The sequence below is a fragment of the Gallus gallus genome, chromosome 26 (assembly GCF_016699485.2).
Source record: "Gallus gallus isolate bGalGal1 chromosome 26, bGalGal1.mat.broiler.GRCg7b, whole genome shotgun sequence".
Lineage (NCBI taxonomy): Eukaryota > Metazoa > Chordata > Aves > Galliformes > Phasianidae > Gallus > Gallus gallus.
In genome coordinates, this window is record NC_052557.1 from 3,096,035 (window position 1) to 3,113,397 (window position 17,363).

Consider the following 17,363-nt stretch of genomic DNA (forward strand, 5'->3'; position numbering starts at 1 on the left):
TCATTTCTCTTCTTTTTCTTCTCCTCCCTCTAACTTCCCCCTTCACCCCAGGGTAGGAATTTCTGAACCTCGACCAGTAAACACCTCATGGCTCACACACCTGGAATCCACTCCTCTCCATCACCGCTCAGCCACAGAAAAACAGTGGGAGGAAGAACATGAAGAGCCACAACAGAAAGAGCAGACTACTCCAAAAGGTGAACACCTAAAACACTTTAAACATAAACTTAGAAACGAGCGTTAAGCTGGCTTCCTATTTACCCGCCCAGGTACAACTAAAATGAAATTCAGAGTATTCCTTCAGTTCTCCTTCTGAACACCCGCAGAGCTTCGCTGCCACCCAGAAATGGCAGCAGAAGCTGAGATGAGCTGGCAGCAATTTGCATGCAGTGCACCAGTGAGCATTTGCTCCTGCAGTGAGTGCCCTTGGTGGAGAGCTGCAGAGCATCTCAGGGCGCTGCAGCTCTGCCTTCACCCCCCGCCAGCCCATCCTTCCTATGCAAGATGGCACAGACTGCAGCTGGACAACAGAAGTGGTAAAGTGACCTCGCACTTGCTCACAGTGCCCCTAGGAAGACTGGTGCTATCATCGTACCAAATCTGAACACACTTCGGATCAGTCTTGCAACTGCGGGGGCTGCTGAGGATCACTTTGCAGTCAGTGAGAACGGTGCACCCTCAGTGCACAGGGATTGCCCTCAGCTTTGCTTTCCAGACAAGTTCAGGTGCTCCATCTGCCAACACACACTTCTGTGTCACAGGGCCTGAAATGAAGGAGTGCTGCAAAGCCTCGAGGACGGCGTGACCACAGAGATCTCGTCCGATTTATCTGGGCGCAGGTTGGGCATTGAAATGAGATATCCTACAACCGGGGATAGCTCAACATTAACTGCACCATATCACGTCTTAATTAAGTGTCAAAGCGACGCCACGATTGGTTTTACGCCAGATTTGCCACAGGGCGCCGATAAGCAAAAGCAAACCTGCTGAGATCACCAGCAGCTATTTTTGGCTGTTTTCTCTGTTAGACTTTGCTTGCTGCATACCTGCAAAGGCAGACAGCAGAGCAGCAGGAGGGCAGGAGCAGCGCCCCGAACCCCGCAGCTCCCAGCACGGCGCAGCGCTGTCCTAACTTGTGCCACTGGAATGAACCGACACAGAAGAGCCTGAGGATCACAAGCATGCAAAGCAGCTGTAACTGTATCACCTTCCCTCCGCCATCCTGGAAAACATAGCCCACAGTTATGCTTTTCTGCACTGGGAAAACCCCAGAAACCGCAGCACACGAGTGGCAGCGGGAGGTTCAGGTTTAATTAAAGGAAGGTTTAACGTGCTCTGATTGCTCTGGGCTCAGAGAGTGGAGGCACACTGAGCCCACACCTGGGGGGCTTCGAGCACCCCCAGCGCTGGGCTGCAGCGATGGAAGGGCAGTGATGCACTCAGCCTCTGCCCGGGTCACTTTTTGTAGCAAAACTGCACCAAATTCAGTATAGTTTAAAGAAAATCGTGTCTCATATACAGGAATAAGCAATTAAAAATCAACACGCATCCTTCCACTGCAGCCCATGAGTGTCTTCACCCCTTCCCAGCTGGAAGAAGACGGGTAGGGATGACAGGAGCATGCACACCAGCAGGGAAGCTCTAGGAGCACATTGCATAGCTATTGCACACTGCATCCACAAACAAGGAAAGCAGAGCAGTGACCCACACCCAGACAGACCTGGCAGTGCCAGCATTTGCCCCTGTTTGTCTCAAGAGGTGAATAAATCTCCCCACCGTGCACACATTTCTTTCACTCCTGCACAATACTGCCCCGTGTCCCTATCTCTTTCACAAGCACTTAGCCTCAAGGCACTAACTGTGTGCGATAGGGCTGATCCTCGCCTTGCAAAGCAACATTAACTTCACTGAAAGTTGCAGAGCTGACCCACACATGCATTCCCAAACCTGTGCCTCTCTTCTTTCCTGTATCACGCATTCAGCATCAAAAGCTATTCCTTACACCCATGCACACAACAGCCATGCTCCCGCTTACACCAGGCATCCATTTCAACCCCCAGTGGCAGCAGAACCGTGCCAGCGTTGCACGCACAGCCTTTGGGGATCCTTCCTTTGCTTTATTGTTACAGCTGAAACGCAGGAAGAGGAATTCAGATCAGGGAAACGCAATAACGTCTGAGCCTGCTGCTCATCAGCACATCGCCCGCTAAAGAGCAGAGTCCTTTATTAAAAAGGACACATCTTATTAAAAAGATATGAAACAAAAGTGATTTTTAATTTTATGGGGGAGGCAGAGTCATTGCCAGAGACAGCCTGTGGCTACGTGTGATGATCAAGTCAAGAGGGAGGGCAGCGAAGCACTAACACAAATATGAAGCTAATAACTTTCTCACTCTTAGGGAAAGTGCCGTTCAATTTCTGGTGCTCCAGGCATGTGCAGCCTGAGTGGAAATCCAGAGAAATTACATCCACCTGCTTCCATCTCTTACATCCAGGGCCAGAGCTTCAGCCGGCGTAAATCAGTTTATCTCCATGCGGGCTGATTGATGGCAGCTGAAGGGGAACCTCTGGCCCTGCGCTTCTGAATAAGAGGTTTTAAAATACAAATGAGTTTGAATCCCTTAAAACGATATCCTGCACTCACAGAACTCAGATGGAAAAGCAGAACCCTCAGACAGCCCCAAAGCATCCTGCACTCCCCTTAGGGTAACGAGCAGTGATTTCTACCAAGGTTATTTTTATTATTATACATTTATAAACCTGAAAATACCTGAAAATAGGTCGTGGGTTTGGGTTTGTTTTTTTTCCAGCTGGGTTTTAAGTACTGATTTTTATTCCTTCACCAATACCTATTGGACCGATGTTTTATTTATGTGCTTGGATGTACACCGAATGAAAAAGGGATTGCTGGCCCTCAGCTCTGCACTGCTCTCAGCAGCATGAACTGCTCCGCTGCCCATTGCCTCCCGGAACTTCTGCACACACTCAGTGGTTGTGTACACTGCAGCCCACACTTTGACATGCCAGCAGCAGAATACGTGAGCAGCAGAAACACGAATACTGATCTCTCTTAGTCCCTCACCAGGCTGCCCGAAGCAGACACAGAGCAAAGGTGAGATCATATCACCACTCCTCCACAACGCACCTACCGCGTCTAAGTGAGTCACCAGAGAGCAGAAACCATCCCCCGTGGATACTGCACGTCCATGCATCCTCCACGCATCACATACAGCCCCTGCTGCAGCATCAGGGAGATCTGAACGTAAGGCCAACATGTGCTGTGTCCCCCTATGCATCACAAAGCAGAGCCCAGGCAGCTCCTGGCAAACCCTCTCGGGCACCCCGTGCACTGAAAGCACCAGCTCACTGCATGCCCATGGGCAGACACAGCACTGCACAAAGAAAACACTGTGAAAAAACCCACAACGATGGAACCTGATGGGTCAAATTCATTTCTGCTTTGCAGTGGGAGCGAAGGCTAGCTGCTCAAATCCACTGGCTTTGTGAGGTTTTGCAAGTGCAGACAATGAACAATCCGCATGTGATTGAGAAACTGCATATACCTGCAAGACAGTGCCTGCTGTCAGACTTCCCTGGCTGCCCAATGCCTCTGCTGCAGTAATTCCTGAGCAATACATTGATGGAGCGAGTTGCTTCATGTCTGCTGCCTAGACAGAAATTAACTCAACGAGGATGAGAGCTCAGCTGTGCTACTGAGTGCTGCTGGATGGTACTGAAGAACAGTTGCTGCTGAGTGCAAGTCATTGACCAGCACTGCATGTATTCAGATTTGTTTGAGAAGGGGAAGTATTGTAAAATTGGTGGCAGATGCCCCAAAACTTTAATGAAGGACCAGCCTGCATCATGCCATCTCCAAGGACATGCGTGCAACAGGGCTTCTGCAGTCCCTGTTTTGTGTTGGAGGCAGCTGATGTACTGCCTGATGCATGCAGATGCATGGGCACAAGGCACCCATGTGGGCACTAAGGACCCCAGCTGCAGGTTTCAAGGACAGAACACCCCAGCAATGAATGCCACATTCAGCCACAAAGGGCCTCAGGCACAGGCAGGGCGTGGAAAGATTTACCATGATTCAGCTGCATCTTTTGTTTCCTTGTTCTGATGGAGATCTGCAATAACTTCTGCACACTGAACACAGCCGTCCCCATAAAGGAGTTTGAAGGGAGGGAGGGCTGCTTTGGTGTGAACTCTCTTGATTAGCTATGAGCTCAGCTGCTGGCTGTTGTTCTGGCTCTGCTCTGCAGGGGCAAAGGAAGAATTCCACACTTCTGTCAAAGAGGCAGAGCTCCAAGGTGGAGATAAGGATGTGGTAGGGGGCCACGTCAAAGGCCTTGCAGCAGCCCAGGCAGATGACATCAGTTGTGCTGCCTTCCCTTTGTCCACTGATGCCATCACTCCATCACAGAAGGCCACCAGGCACGACCTTCCCTTGGTGAAGCCATGCTGGCTGTCTCAGCTCACCCACTCATCCCTCACCTGCCTTAACACGCCTTCCAGGAGGAACTGTTCAGTCTGTTCCATGAGCTTCCCAGGCACAGAGGTGAGGCTTAGCAGCCTGTAGTTCCCCAAGTCATCCTTCCACCCTTTCTTGTAAACAGGAGTGACGTTTCCCTTTTTCAGGGACATCAATGTGTAACACTGCTTTCTCACACATCCAAAAACGCTCTCTCAGAACAAGAAAACACCAGATAACATCAAGAAAGGCAAACTAACATCTCTCTCTAAATCATTAATAGAAGCATACTGGGATCCTGCAAACACCCCTCTAGATCACATTATGCAGAAAGGCAGAATGTAAAACATGGGCTCCCACGGTTGGGATTTTGCTGGGAGTTAAAACCCTTCAATTTTTAGAAAGGCAAAAGGGATCCCCAATCACACCTGAGCTGCCTCTCTTTATCTCATTATAACCATTGCCATCCAAAATCACCTCAGAAGAGCACAAGGATATACACTGCAACAGTAAATAATGCAAAAGGAGCAGATTAGTCCATAGCATCCTTTAGTGTCTTTTGCTTGCATGATGCTGGAAGGCAGTAACAGCCCAGCACTTGCAAGGAACCCTGCAGTTCTTTATTATTTTTGTTCCCCAAAGGCGTGGGCAAAGTTACTTCAGTAGCCATTGCTCACCAAATGAGCACACCCTGAAGCCATGCATCCCACAGTGGGGAAGGCTGAACCAGAAGCCCCATTGCCTGCAGAGGAGGCAGCCGACACACCAGCACTGCTGCTAACACACGCAGTGGGTCCACATTCTGCAAAGCACTGCAAGATGCAACTCACAGCACACGCTTCAGATGCTGCCCGCAGAGCTTTTAGGCTCCAGCTACCCCAGGTCTGAAGGCAGGGAAGTCCGAGCTGCATGCTTGCAGTGGGGTCAGGCTGATGCTATTTACCAATGTGCTGTTTTGGTAAACCTGGAGGATTGATCTCCACTGGGGTGCAGCCGAATCACAGCCTGCCAACCCGTGGGGGTGCCTGTAAATAAGAACCCCGGTAAAAACATGCTTCTAACCAAAACAAGTCAATTAGTAACGTTAGTGTTGGCGAGTGGGCCTCAGTCCCAGTGATTTCCAGCAAAGCTGAGGCACACATTAAATATTTCTCTGAACTCTTATCTCCTGCTCAACGAAAGCCAACACTCCTCCGTTCCCCTGACCCGCATCAGGAACATCAGCCATGATGCAGAACAATGAGGATCACCCATTTTGCATCTTAAAATCACCTCTCTGAACCACTGCAGCAGAAACCACACACTGCAGGATGCAGAGGGCTGTGGGGGGCAGCTCTGCCACCCCCCCACCTGAGCCCAACCCCATCCCAGTGCTGGGATGCCTGCCCCCAGCAGCGCTCTCCCTGCCCCATTCACTTCCAGGCAGGACACGATGCAGGGTTTGTAAGGCAAACTTCACAGACTCTCCATAAGGTGACTTTGCCTTTGGAAACATGGCTTACAGAAGCACTAGAAATGGAAACGATTGCTTTTCCCCTTCAGCACAGCATGCTGCAGATTTCAGGCTGTGTCACACAGCTGCCCATCACCCTGTGCATGTCCTTAAGGCTGCCAGTACCAGACATGGTCAGAAGAATGAAACCTCGAGTTATCAATTTAGACACCGTATAAAAGAATCCAGATGTTAACACAACGCATCCAAATAAAGCCAGGACCTATAGGTAGCAGTACACAACCTAGGCAGCATCTTCCCACCTTTTCAGGAGCCCACATCCACAGCACACTAAACCAACGTGCCTGCAGCCAAGGGTCATTTGCCCTGGATTTAAGTGGGCTCTTTCATGCACTTGGAGCTGGCACACAGTTTGCTCGCTGCGCACAGCTGTGATGGAGAGCAGCACGGAACAAGTCAAGACAGCACAGAGCTGAATAATGCTGAAGAAAGGAACGTTCCCAAAGGCGTGTCCCTGGCTGGGATGGCTGCTCGATAAGCTGGCGTGTAACTGCACATCCCCAAGGGAAGGGCTCGTGTTACTCACAAGCTGCAGACAAAAGGCCAAGAATTAGTTGACAAAGCTGTGCAGCTCGGCGTGCTGGAACAGATCGGAGGAGCAGGCTGGGAGGAAGGTCTGTCTGCCACCGGCCTCCAAAAAGCAAAGCGCGTCCCGTGGAAGGAGCTCAGTGCTGCACTGGTGCTGGAGACGGGCACGAGCTCAGGTCATGGAGGTGCAGAGGGAACGGCTCCATGCCCACGTGGAGGGGGAGGGGGCTGAACCAGGAGGGGATGTTATGTGAGCCCCCAACTCTTCACTTCAAAGCTATTCTCCTAAGTGCACGTACCAAACGCTGGGGAGATGCTCTCCACTCAGCACAGAGACACGAGCAGTTGCTGCAGCCATTCACTGTGCATCTGGGATAAAGCAGTTCCCTACTTCTCCTAACTACAAAAAGAGCCCAGAACAGAAAACACATTTTGTGGTGTTTTTGGCTTTGCTTAAGCCATACAAATCCACTTTTGCCACACCCTGGCTTAACAGTGCCAGTAAAGGGAGTTAGTAAAAGCTAGAACACTATGAAAACCCTCCGGAAGCCAATGGTTCTTATCCAAACTAAACTCATACTTTTCATGACCACATTTTAACACTCAGCTTTGTCAGCACTTGGAGTTTCATAAGGATGACAGTCAGAACCACCACTGCTGCTCGCGGCACAGAGACAGAAACGTACTCATAAACAGTGATTGCTCCATCCCAGCAGTGCATGCGATTGCACAAGGAAACGTCTGCGCCCAAATACATTACATAGAAACTGGCACAGAAAGGACAAAACCACCACTGAGCTCTGTGGTCAATGATAGCACCCTCTGCTTTCTATGGGGGAGAAACACCAAGCAATGCCCCCGGTGAGGAGGCAGAAGGAGTGCTCTAATGCCTGGGCACAACGCGTACCCACACCAATGCTGCATGCACTCCTGCTGGTGTTCCCCTGTGCAGAGCCTCTCCACGCAGCTTCCCTGCATCTCTCCACTTTGGGAGACTCGAGGTTTGCTGCAGGAAGAGGAGCTGCTGTTTCAAGTGATAATGAAGAAGCACGTCTGTTTGAAGGGAACGTGCTGGCACACGCTAAAGGTAACAAAAGTGTCACTGCAGGAAATGAAACCCAACCTGCATGAAATCATAAATAGATTAATTGGAAGAACCAGGAGAGAGCTCCATCTGCAAATACTGTCAGAGCTGTCAGCAGCGCTCCCGTCCGTGCCCTAAATATGAACATAGGGGAAGTGAGACCCAGCTGCTTCCAAACCCTCGTGCTCCGCAGCACGCCGCATACTGATGCACAGTCATGCTCAAGCAGCAGCTCTCCAGCTGCAGAACTGCCTTCATTTTGCTTTGTTTGCTTAGACATGAGAGCTCATATTCTCTTCTACTTGCACACTGAGAGGAGCTTTGCACAGGTGGTCCAAATCAGGTGGAAGCAAGGAAACAAATGCAACAACTTTTAGGGGAAGTCTTTCAGAAGCGCAGGCAGTGTGCCTCCTCTGGGCAGAGGGACCACAGCATCAGTGCCTTCCTAAGGCTGGGGACCTGGTGTGATGTGTGGCTCTGGATCTCCTATTACGTCAGCCTTAAAGCAGTGCAACTCATTTACCTTCCTCAGAGGTACTTTGATTTGCAGTCAGGGTGGGTACTGATGTGTGCCCGTAGCGTTTGCAAAGAGACATAACCTATTGCTCACAGCTTTCTTAATATATAGTAGAGAACAAAAACACTGTTCCTGTTGTCCATAGGCTCCCTGGAAGCTCTCCCTCCCACCCACAAGAGTTATCAGATTCTTCAGAACATCTGCTATAGTGGAAGGCAACTTTTTAATGCTGCTCTAAACAACCGAGCAGTGGGAGGAACATTACCTCCATATTTTCCAGGTAATGGGTGTCTCTGTAATTTAGTTTTCCATTCTGCACTATGTTTCTCTGTACATCTTTATAGTATAAACAACACAGCTCCCTACAGACGTATATCTCTATCTTTCAGTTATGTCAGCTTCCTGCTACAACCCCTCCTTAGCCCTGAGTTGCTGCCATAAGTTCTCATCCCATCAGGAGCACACAGCAGCAGGGCTCCAACCCGGGCACAGGCAAATGGGGCTCCTACAGCACAGCGGTGTGCAGAGAGGTAGAGCCCTTTGTAAAATGATGGCTAAAGCAATACCAGATGCCCCCACCAGGGCAGCACCAGGTTATCTGAATACACGGGCAAGTTAGAAATCTCACCTTTGCTGCCTGAAGTCCATTCTTGCCACCCCTTTCCCCCGACATAAAGCTGAGAGGTGCACTCCCCAGCAGCACTGTGGGCCACACACACCAGCTTAAAACACTTATTACTAAAGTACTGTTACCTTCATCTCGCCAGGAGGACGATACAACCTGCCTTTCTGCTATCAGATGAAGCCTGCAGACCCAAATATGGACCAGGAGCTTCAAGTTCTGAAGCAAGCTGTGAGCACAGAGCCTGTTCTGCCTAACGGTGCAGAAGCTCACGGGCCTGGAACCCAGGGCTTGGTACAAATAACTGCATTGGGTCAGGTTTGAGATGGACTTCACAGCTCAAAGCCACTGAGAGCAACCAAATCTCAGCCAAAACTATAGCTTAAATCATCTGTTGGGCTGACTGATAACCAAAGTATGGCTCGTTACAGATCTCACCTATCAGTTTGTTGCACTGCACGTAAAGGCATCTGGCTTTTAGGGTTCCACCCAAACACCAGCTGGGTAGCGACGTCCCACAGCAAACATAGGATGAGAGACATTGATAAGTTTGGAAAGGCTGTGATGGGGCAGCAGATGGGTGACCCCAAACCTCCCCAGCAGTGCTGAGAGCAGTGTGAGCCAACGCTGTGCTGCAGCACTGCTCTGGTGCAGCAAGCACAGCTCCTGCATGGGAAACAATGGGCACCAGGACACAATGTAGTGAGAAGCACAGCAGCATGAAGGTGCCCACATGCATGCAGCCCCTAGGGTCAGCACCAAGAGAGCTGTGTACAGCTGTGGCTGTTCTCATCAGGGTCTGGAGTGTATAACTCCTGAACTAAAGCAAGCTGAACGAGAACAAAACAGTACAGATATCTCTTTCTTAAAGAAGAAAATGCTTTCATGGAAGCGTTCCCTGCTGCAAAGACACAATTCAACACCTCAATGCCCTTTTTCTCCTCATACTTTGGTTCACTTGTGCTGCTCTTTTAGCCTTAACAAGAGCAAAACAGCAAAACCAGACCAAGGGGTTTGAAAGCCTTAACATTTCGCTTTGCTGTATCACCCTGTGAGGGCTGGAGCACACAGCAGTCCCACTCCCCAGGCAGTCACTGCCACCAGACTTGTGGGAGAGATGCACCGGACTGCCAAGGGTACATCCCACAGTTAAATCAATGCCTCCAAAGGAAGAAAGAAGCCAGATGGGTTAATGTGGAAGAGCCAAGATATTTAACTAAGCTGCGGAACCAGGTGTGTAACCCAAAGCCAACTCCCACTGCCAAAGGGGGAATGGGAAGAGAACAGAGGCAGTGTTTTCTTTTAAATTTGGAAGTGAAAGGGAGAACATAAATTTGTGTGGAGCCTGGGGATGGGCTGAGGGCGACAGGAGAGACTGGTGCTATCGGTTTTCTTTCCTCTGCAAACTGCAAATAAGCCATTACAGATGAGAATACGTTAAATGAAGTTAGGGGAACCTGTCATCTGCTGCTTGAGCTCTGCAGGGATGTCGTGTTAAACAAGGAGCACAGCTGAAGTCGTGGTGCTATCAGGCGCCGGTCCACACAGCCTCAGAGGGGCTACAGGTGAGCTGTGCCACTGCAGAGATACCCACCTGTCAGCATAGAGGGAGACACTGCATGTCCACTTTCTGCTGCAGTGCAAGGGAGAACACGCAGCTGTGAAGGGCTGGCAGCAGAAATGCCATCAAAGCTGACTCAAAGGAATAGCAGTAAATGGTAACTCCAGTGCCAAAGCCAGAACTGAGCAGGGAAAATGACTCCCTGCCATCAAATGACTGCACTGGGAAAAGGTTACAGGGCTGCATCCCTTCGTGCACGTGGGAGAGTGAGTGCTGCAGAGGGGAAGGGTGCAGGGAGGGAGGTTACACTGCACACCACCACAGGAATGATGCCAAACAGAAGTGAAACAGCGATACCCCGGGGTTCATCTCTGTGATAGGAAATATGGGGATTGCAAAGTCTGACGGCTCCATTTATTCCTCACTGCTAGGCAGGCAGTTGCTTTACAGAGCGCTTTTTCCACCAATCATAAATAAACTTTTGAGGCAAAGGAGGAAAAACATCCAATTATTCTCTACCTGCTTGTGGACTGGATTTACAGCGGGCAATTCCAAGAGAGGCAGCCCTGAGCTTTCCTCTGCTGCGTTTCATGTCTCAAACCTGCAGACCGAGTGAATAATCTGATTCCATTCAGTGGACAAATTCAGAGGTCAAAGCTGACAAGCCTTCAGACCACCCAGGGCTCCCCCTGGGAAGCCAAGCAGTGGAATGTGCCCATCACACACCACAGGGAAGAGCCTCCATCCCGACACCTTTCCATCAGCAGGGCCTGGGAGCTGGCAACAGCTTTATGATGTGCCGACAGCTTTCCCACCTGACGGGCACGTGCTGAAAGCTTAAGGCAACTGATGCTTAAAGTGAGTGGGTATAATGGAATGGCATCACGTTCTTACCCAGCCATCCACCCTGCAGCCAGTCCCACCGTATCTGTCCTCAACAGAAGGAGCTGTAAACAGTAAAGCTATTTCTTGCTTCACAGTAGCAAATAAAGAGCTGATTTAGATCTAGCAGAACTACTGCCCTACCTTCAAACCCTGCAGCAGCACAAAGCTGAAGAGTTGGGCTTCCTGCTCACACAGCACTAAAATAAAAGCAAGCAATAGGTACAATAAACACGAATACATAACCCCAGTAGTGATAACCTGCAGTGCATATTTCACACATGGAAAACCTTGACTTCCTTTTCTCTAGGAGGATTCTAACAGATGCCTTTATGGGCTGATGTTTTCAACTCTCTATTTTAAATGCATGGCAAAAAAAATCCCACCTTTTTACTGGGGACTGTGGGTTCTCACAGTGCACACTGCTGCTCAGAGCAACTCAGCACAAGCAGAACAGAACACGCCAACCTCATGATCTGTGTCATAACCAAAGCAGCTCCACTTTGGATCTCCAGCCTACCCAACCAGCAAGCCAACGAGAAGGATTCATTTGCACTCCTTATTTGGGAAACAGCGTGGCAGAGCGGTATTGTTAGCACTACAAAAAGACATTAAAAGGTATGTATAAATAAGGGACTATGGGGATTTGCATAACACACGAGGGAACTTGAGAGTCATTTTATACCCATTTCCTCTAGTGCTGGAATTGGGATGAATGCATGGAAGCGCTTCCAATGACATCCCTGCATGTGCCAAAGTTCCTACAGCCAAAGCCTTCCCAAACGCCCAGTGCAGCTCAATGCTGTGACCAACAGCCCACAGAGAACGCATCACAACCCCACCTGGGGGTGCACTGCACCCTCCAGAGCCAGCACTCAAAACAGCTTTTCCATTTCCTTTGCAAGCTGAGCTATAGCAAGACTAAACTTTCCCCACGCTGAGAAGCCAAACCAAGAATTAGGTGGCACGATCTAAGAAAAATGCTCATTCAAATGCTCTGTTTTGAACGGGTCTCTTGCAGCCTTAGCATGCTTTGAAGTGCCAAGTGCTGCTCGGCTCCCTGGAGCCCCACAACCCACTCATCCCCTCCCCGCAGGCGCATCCCTGCGCACGGCCGGAGGAGGAGCGCAGGGGACGCGCAGCGCAGCGCAGCGCGGGGCGGAGCGCACCGCCGCGCCCTCTCCATTGGCTGCGCCCGCGGGAGCGCGGAGCCGCCTGAGCAGGCGCGCAAATAAAGACTGCACCTGGGGCCACCACCTTAAAGTGGGCAGAACTTGCCTCTCCTGCTCCAGCACTTTTTAAACTTTTTTTTTTTCCCTCCCCTTGCTTTTTTTTTTTTTTTCCTTTTTGTGCACGAAGCGCACCTCCGCGGACGGCTCAGCTCCTCTCCCCGCTCTCCTCCTCCCTTATAACACCCCTTATAACACCCCTTCCCTTTGCCCTCGCTGGTGGGGCACGACAACCAAGCGTGCTGTGCAACCCCACTGCAGGAACGCTGGCGTTCTGCTGCTGTTCCGCTTGCTCTGGAATTCTGGTCAACGGAAGGAAGAACAAGAAGAGAACACACAGGCCCTGAAAGTCTTTACTTACCAGCTGGGTTCGGTTCCCATCTCCATACCTTTTTTTTTTTTTGGCTTAAAGTTAAGTAAAACAGTTGCAAGATGGGAATTGTACCTAATTAACAGAGGTGAGTGCACAGCTCATGGACTGAGAACTTGTGGGCTTTGGGGGGATGTGGCTGGGAAGCATCGCGTGCAGATGGGTTCACAGGAGGCTGCAGAGCTGCCATGAATTGCTGTAGAGCTGCACTAAGTTGCACCAGCCCTGTCCTGCTTGGTGGGAATGCTGCAACACCTCCCCTTTGTGCTTTGGAAAGCAAGGCCAGGAGACAGGTTTTAAAAGGGAAGACTGCAAACATCTTAAACGTTTCTTGTTGTTAAGTAATGGCTAAGTTTTTCAAAGCATCAGTTGATGATACATGGAGGGATCCCTTAAGAACACTTCCTGGACTGGCAAGAACTAAGAGCACTGTAATTCAACTGAAAGCCATGGAGATGCTCTGGCTTTACACCAGTGCAATGAATGCCAGGCTTGAGCTGCCACACATAAAGGTTTAGCTCAGTAACCTCTAGAGAACATTTAATCAAACATTAGGTCAATGTTTGCAAAGTTCTTTGAAGTCCTGAAGTCACGTACTGCTCTGTGGGGTTATGGATGCTGAAGAACCAGGATAGGTGCACCCAGCCCTGGGGTCAGAGCAGGCAGTGCACTGAGCTTGCTTGTCTCCCCTGCTGAGCACATCTCCTTTCCTCTGCCTGTTGTGCACTGGCCAAAGAGTCTGAAGGCCTTCTCAATCCCTTAATAGTGAGCTTTGTAAGTGACTTCAGCTACTGCTATAGAAACAGGTTCCTCTGCAGGAGCTGACCACAAATTTAACTTGCAAGTTGCAAAACTGGCTCGAAATTAAGATAAAAAAGCTCTTTTGCCTTTAAAAAATGAACGGTTAATTTCAAAGAAGGGCTTTGGGAATGCATGGAGGAACTCAACCTTGCAGCACATTGCATGCTGCAGAGCCAGCTCTGGAGAGGAGCCAGGAGAGAAAAAAGGAAAGCCACCAGTGAGCAGAATGTGCTCTGAGCACATCTCCTAGGAAGGGCCCATAGGAGGGTCACTGCCAGACCTAACAGCTCCAGCAGGTACGGGTTGCAGACGTGTGGTACTTTGGGAACTCACGCTCAGTTCCAGGCCTCACCTTCAGAGAATAGTTTCATTCATGCTTGATTATCAGTGCAAGTCTGTTGTAATGAAATGAGTTATTTTATGCTTTTCTGGACAGGGTACCATTTTCAGGCGCTTTCAAAAATATTTCAAAGGTTTGTAATCACTGGACCTGATGCAAAGTGCTTTTAATATAGCAAAAGTGCTAGGAGCTTTGGTCAGAGCATCCATCTTTCTCTCTTCCTTTCCCTACAGACAAGAATATAGAAACACTGGCTCACATTAAAGTTCAGAGAAGTCCAGTACAATTGTACCTGACCTTTAGCTAAAGGTCTGCCACGCTGGGGGAAGCAGTGGATCTGTGCTGCAGCTCAGGTGGATGCACAAAGGCTGCAGCCCAACTCCCAAATCTTCTCCCCAGCGAGAAGCAAAGACCCAGTGGCATCTCATTAGAAGGCAGAACAACAATGATATTGTTAACCTTTAATGCACTTCAGGTTGTTTTTTCAAGACGGAGGGGTGGTTAGCTTTTGGGTGCAGGTCTCTAGAGCTTGTATTTTGGGTTATTACCATTGGTTTTTTTATGTAAGATTTTATTGATGCATGCTTTTACTTGATGGTCTGAGCTGCTCCTGAAGCAAGCCAACGTCAGCCTTGGCAGCTCTTTTTTCTTTCTCCACTGGCAGTTCCAGGCATAGAGTGGTTAATAGCTGGAAGCTGTGCATTAGGTGTTCAGGCACTGAGGCCCGTTGCAACTTGCCTAATAAAAGGCACTTCAAATAAACCAGGATTGCGTGCAGGAATTTCAGTTGATGAGCTCCTGCCTGGGCTGCTGGTTCTCAGGACTTACCCAGAAGCTCTCAACGTGTCTCGACAAAGCAAAGGGAGGGGCATCAATGCAGCAGCAGACAGGTTTATGTTTAAAAAAAGAAAAGCAAGAAACACCCAAAGCTATTTGCTGTGCTAAACCCTCCATCAGCACCTCCATAGCATGCTTTGCTTTTCCCTCCTGTAAGCACAGCCAGGCATTGCTGCTCACCTCCAAAGCTTTGCCTCCTAACCAACCTTCTCCTAACCTGCAAAGCTCAAGCAATTTCAATCTGACATTCCCCCCAGGTTCTCTGAGCACCATCGAGCAGCCAAAGCCCACTGCTGGTCAGAACAGGACTTGGCACTCCAGTACTCCCAGTTCACCCAGGCACCAAGGATGTGGGAACTGGGACCTGGATCCTTTACTTGGCTTCAAGGCCCTGAGAAGCAAAGCCACCCCGTTGTGTTGGATGGTTTCCAACAGTATTTGCCACTCCTTGCAGAGATACACTCAGGTTTCATTTCATTTGGGAAATTTGAGGATTTGGGGGGGGTGGACTTTTAGTGTTTCCAGTTCTTTAGATGAGAAGCAACATTCAAATCCAAAGCACACCTATTACAGTCAAACTTTGGTATTAATCTTTGTTCTGTTTACACCTGCATAGTAGTAAAATGCATCTGTTCATGATCACATTCCTTCCCCAGAATCCTAGGAGAGATGAAGGATGAACGTTTAACAGCCTTTCCCTTTGCCTCACAGATGAGAAGCTCCTGGGAAGAGGACAGATACCTCCTAGAGGGTTTGCACAGTGCTTCGCTCAGGGTCTCAGATCTCCCCCATGATGTAATTAGCTCAGTTTGGCTGCACTGAGCAGCACTAAGTGCCATGCTGGGCCACACTGTGTTTTCCTGCTGTCTGCCCTGTGCTATGGGAAGCCTTTGGCATCAGACTTCAGTTATGCACCATGTTGGGCTGCACACAGTATTCCTTCTGCCCTATCTAGGCTGAAAGAAAGCAGTAGCTTCATGTATTCTCATTATTGCAAGTAAGACCAGACAGTTCTTCACTGTGCCCATCTGCATTCTTTTGGTTTTGTAGATTCAGATCCCCTGCTTATTATGGTATAGGCTAAAATAAAAATGAATGAAAACAGAGTTGGGGGGGGGAACGTATTGGTGAACAGAAGTTTCAGCATAGAGGATTCCCATCAGCACTGACTGTAGAGTTTCACACCTCCTATATTTGACTTGAGCATCGCTGACGTACCAGCTGCACACCCCTAAAACATGCTGTGGGACACACTGAGCACGCCTGCGTTTCCCGGGAGAAATAAGGACAATCCATGGGTTCTGTTGTCCTTCATTCCACCGGAGTCTGTCTCGTACCTAACCAGATTTCAGTGGAGTGAAGCACAAGAGACATGGAGATGAATCAGCAACGAGAGGAACTGCTCCCCAGTGGCAGAGCAAGGAAACGGCACGGACATGGGTGCACCACGCATCCCAACAGAGGCCAGGCGTGCTGGCAAACAGAGGAATGGCACACTGAGCACTTCAATAAGGTCAATATTTCTTCACAACCTCCAGTGAGAGCCCATTCTGAAAACATCCATGCTTTCTGCATTGTATATATAGAGGGAAAAAAAAAAAAGTCTACAAAGACCACAAGCTGGTTTCCTGGAGGCTTAAATACCTTCTTAGCAGGATATTAAACGCTCATGTGGATAAATAAGATGTGTAACCATTGCTTTCAGTCATCTTCCCTCTAGGATTGTGGAGCTGAGTGCAGGAACCAGAATGGAACTGTCTCAGGGCACAAACAGTGCGTTCCCTTAGGGATCCCTCTAAGCATCCACCCCTTGCCTCCCCTTCCAGCATCCCTGCTGCTGTACCTTCAGAGCATGGCAGAATGCCATTACAACTGTAGGCCCATTTATTCCGTAATAAAACATATGTAAAAAAGATTCAAGTCAAGGGAGAATTGAGATTCTTCAGGTTGAACACAAGGCTGTTCTTTTAAGGTGTCAGTGTTAATTCCTCAGAGTTTAATGCACTTAAACGCGTTTGATGCACAGAAACGTCACATCTAACACCAATCATCTGCCAGTTGCAATTGCCTTTGAGGTCCTCATATCCCTGGGATTAGCGGCCCAAAAAATTAGATCCAGCAAATTTAAAGCAAAGCCAAATTGTGTACTTCCACCAGGAAGTATTATTTGCTTTGATGGGATCTCAAGGAATTATGGCCCTCCTTCCCCCCCCTCGGAAGCCAACAAGCAGCTCCCACAGAGGGGCACTGTGCTCTCCCAGTGCTTCTGACATTGATTTCCAGGCTCATTCTTGAGCATCACACACACCGTGTCTCACACACGGTACCAAAGTGATCCTCCTGCCTGATACCAACTATTGAAGTTGACTCAATTCCAAGTCAGATCATTCTAACAATGGGATCACAGCACATTTTCAGACCCGGATCAAGACAGCCATTTACGACTACAGTTCCTAATGCACTCTGATCCACATAGCATTCATCCTCCAGAGTTACCTTCAAATACATAACCAGAAAGAGATCTTCATATTCTTCCCTGAAATGTTTTTCTTCAGGGTATCTGAAAACAGAGACCTTAACGAACCTTTCTTAGTTCTGGTTGCAG

The 17,363-nt window shown here is 49.2% G+C and overlaps 1 protein-coding gene, 1 long non-coding RNA gene and 2 other non-coding genes across 4 annotated transcripts in view; 2 read left to right on the forward strand and 2 right to left on the reverse strand.

The window, feature by feature from the left end:
• The window catches only part of PLXNA2 (plexin A2), a 345,475-nt gene that overhangs the window by 306,509 nt on the left and 21,603 nt on the right, over positions 1-17,363 (reverse strand). The gene's annotated exons all lie outside the window — the stretch shown is intronic.
• LOC121107625 lies at positions 12,442-16,678 on the forward strand. Its single transcript, XR_005841895.2, has 2 exons — positions 12,442-12,868; positions 15,470-16,678. It is a non-coding gene; the product is annotated as an uncharacterized LOC121107625 (long non-coding RNA).
• MIR205 (microRNA 205) lies at positions 16,045-16,140 on the forward strand. Its single transcript, NR_031491.1, has one exon. It is a non-coding gene; the product is annotated as a microRNA 205 (primary transcript).
• MIR205C (microRNA mir-205c) lies at positions 16,064-16,121 on the reverse strand. The gene has a single exon (NR_162017.1). It is a non-coding gene; the product is annotated as a microRNA mir-205c (primary transcript).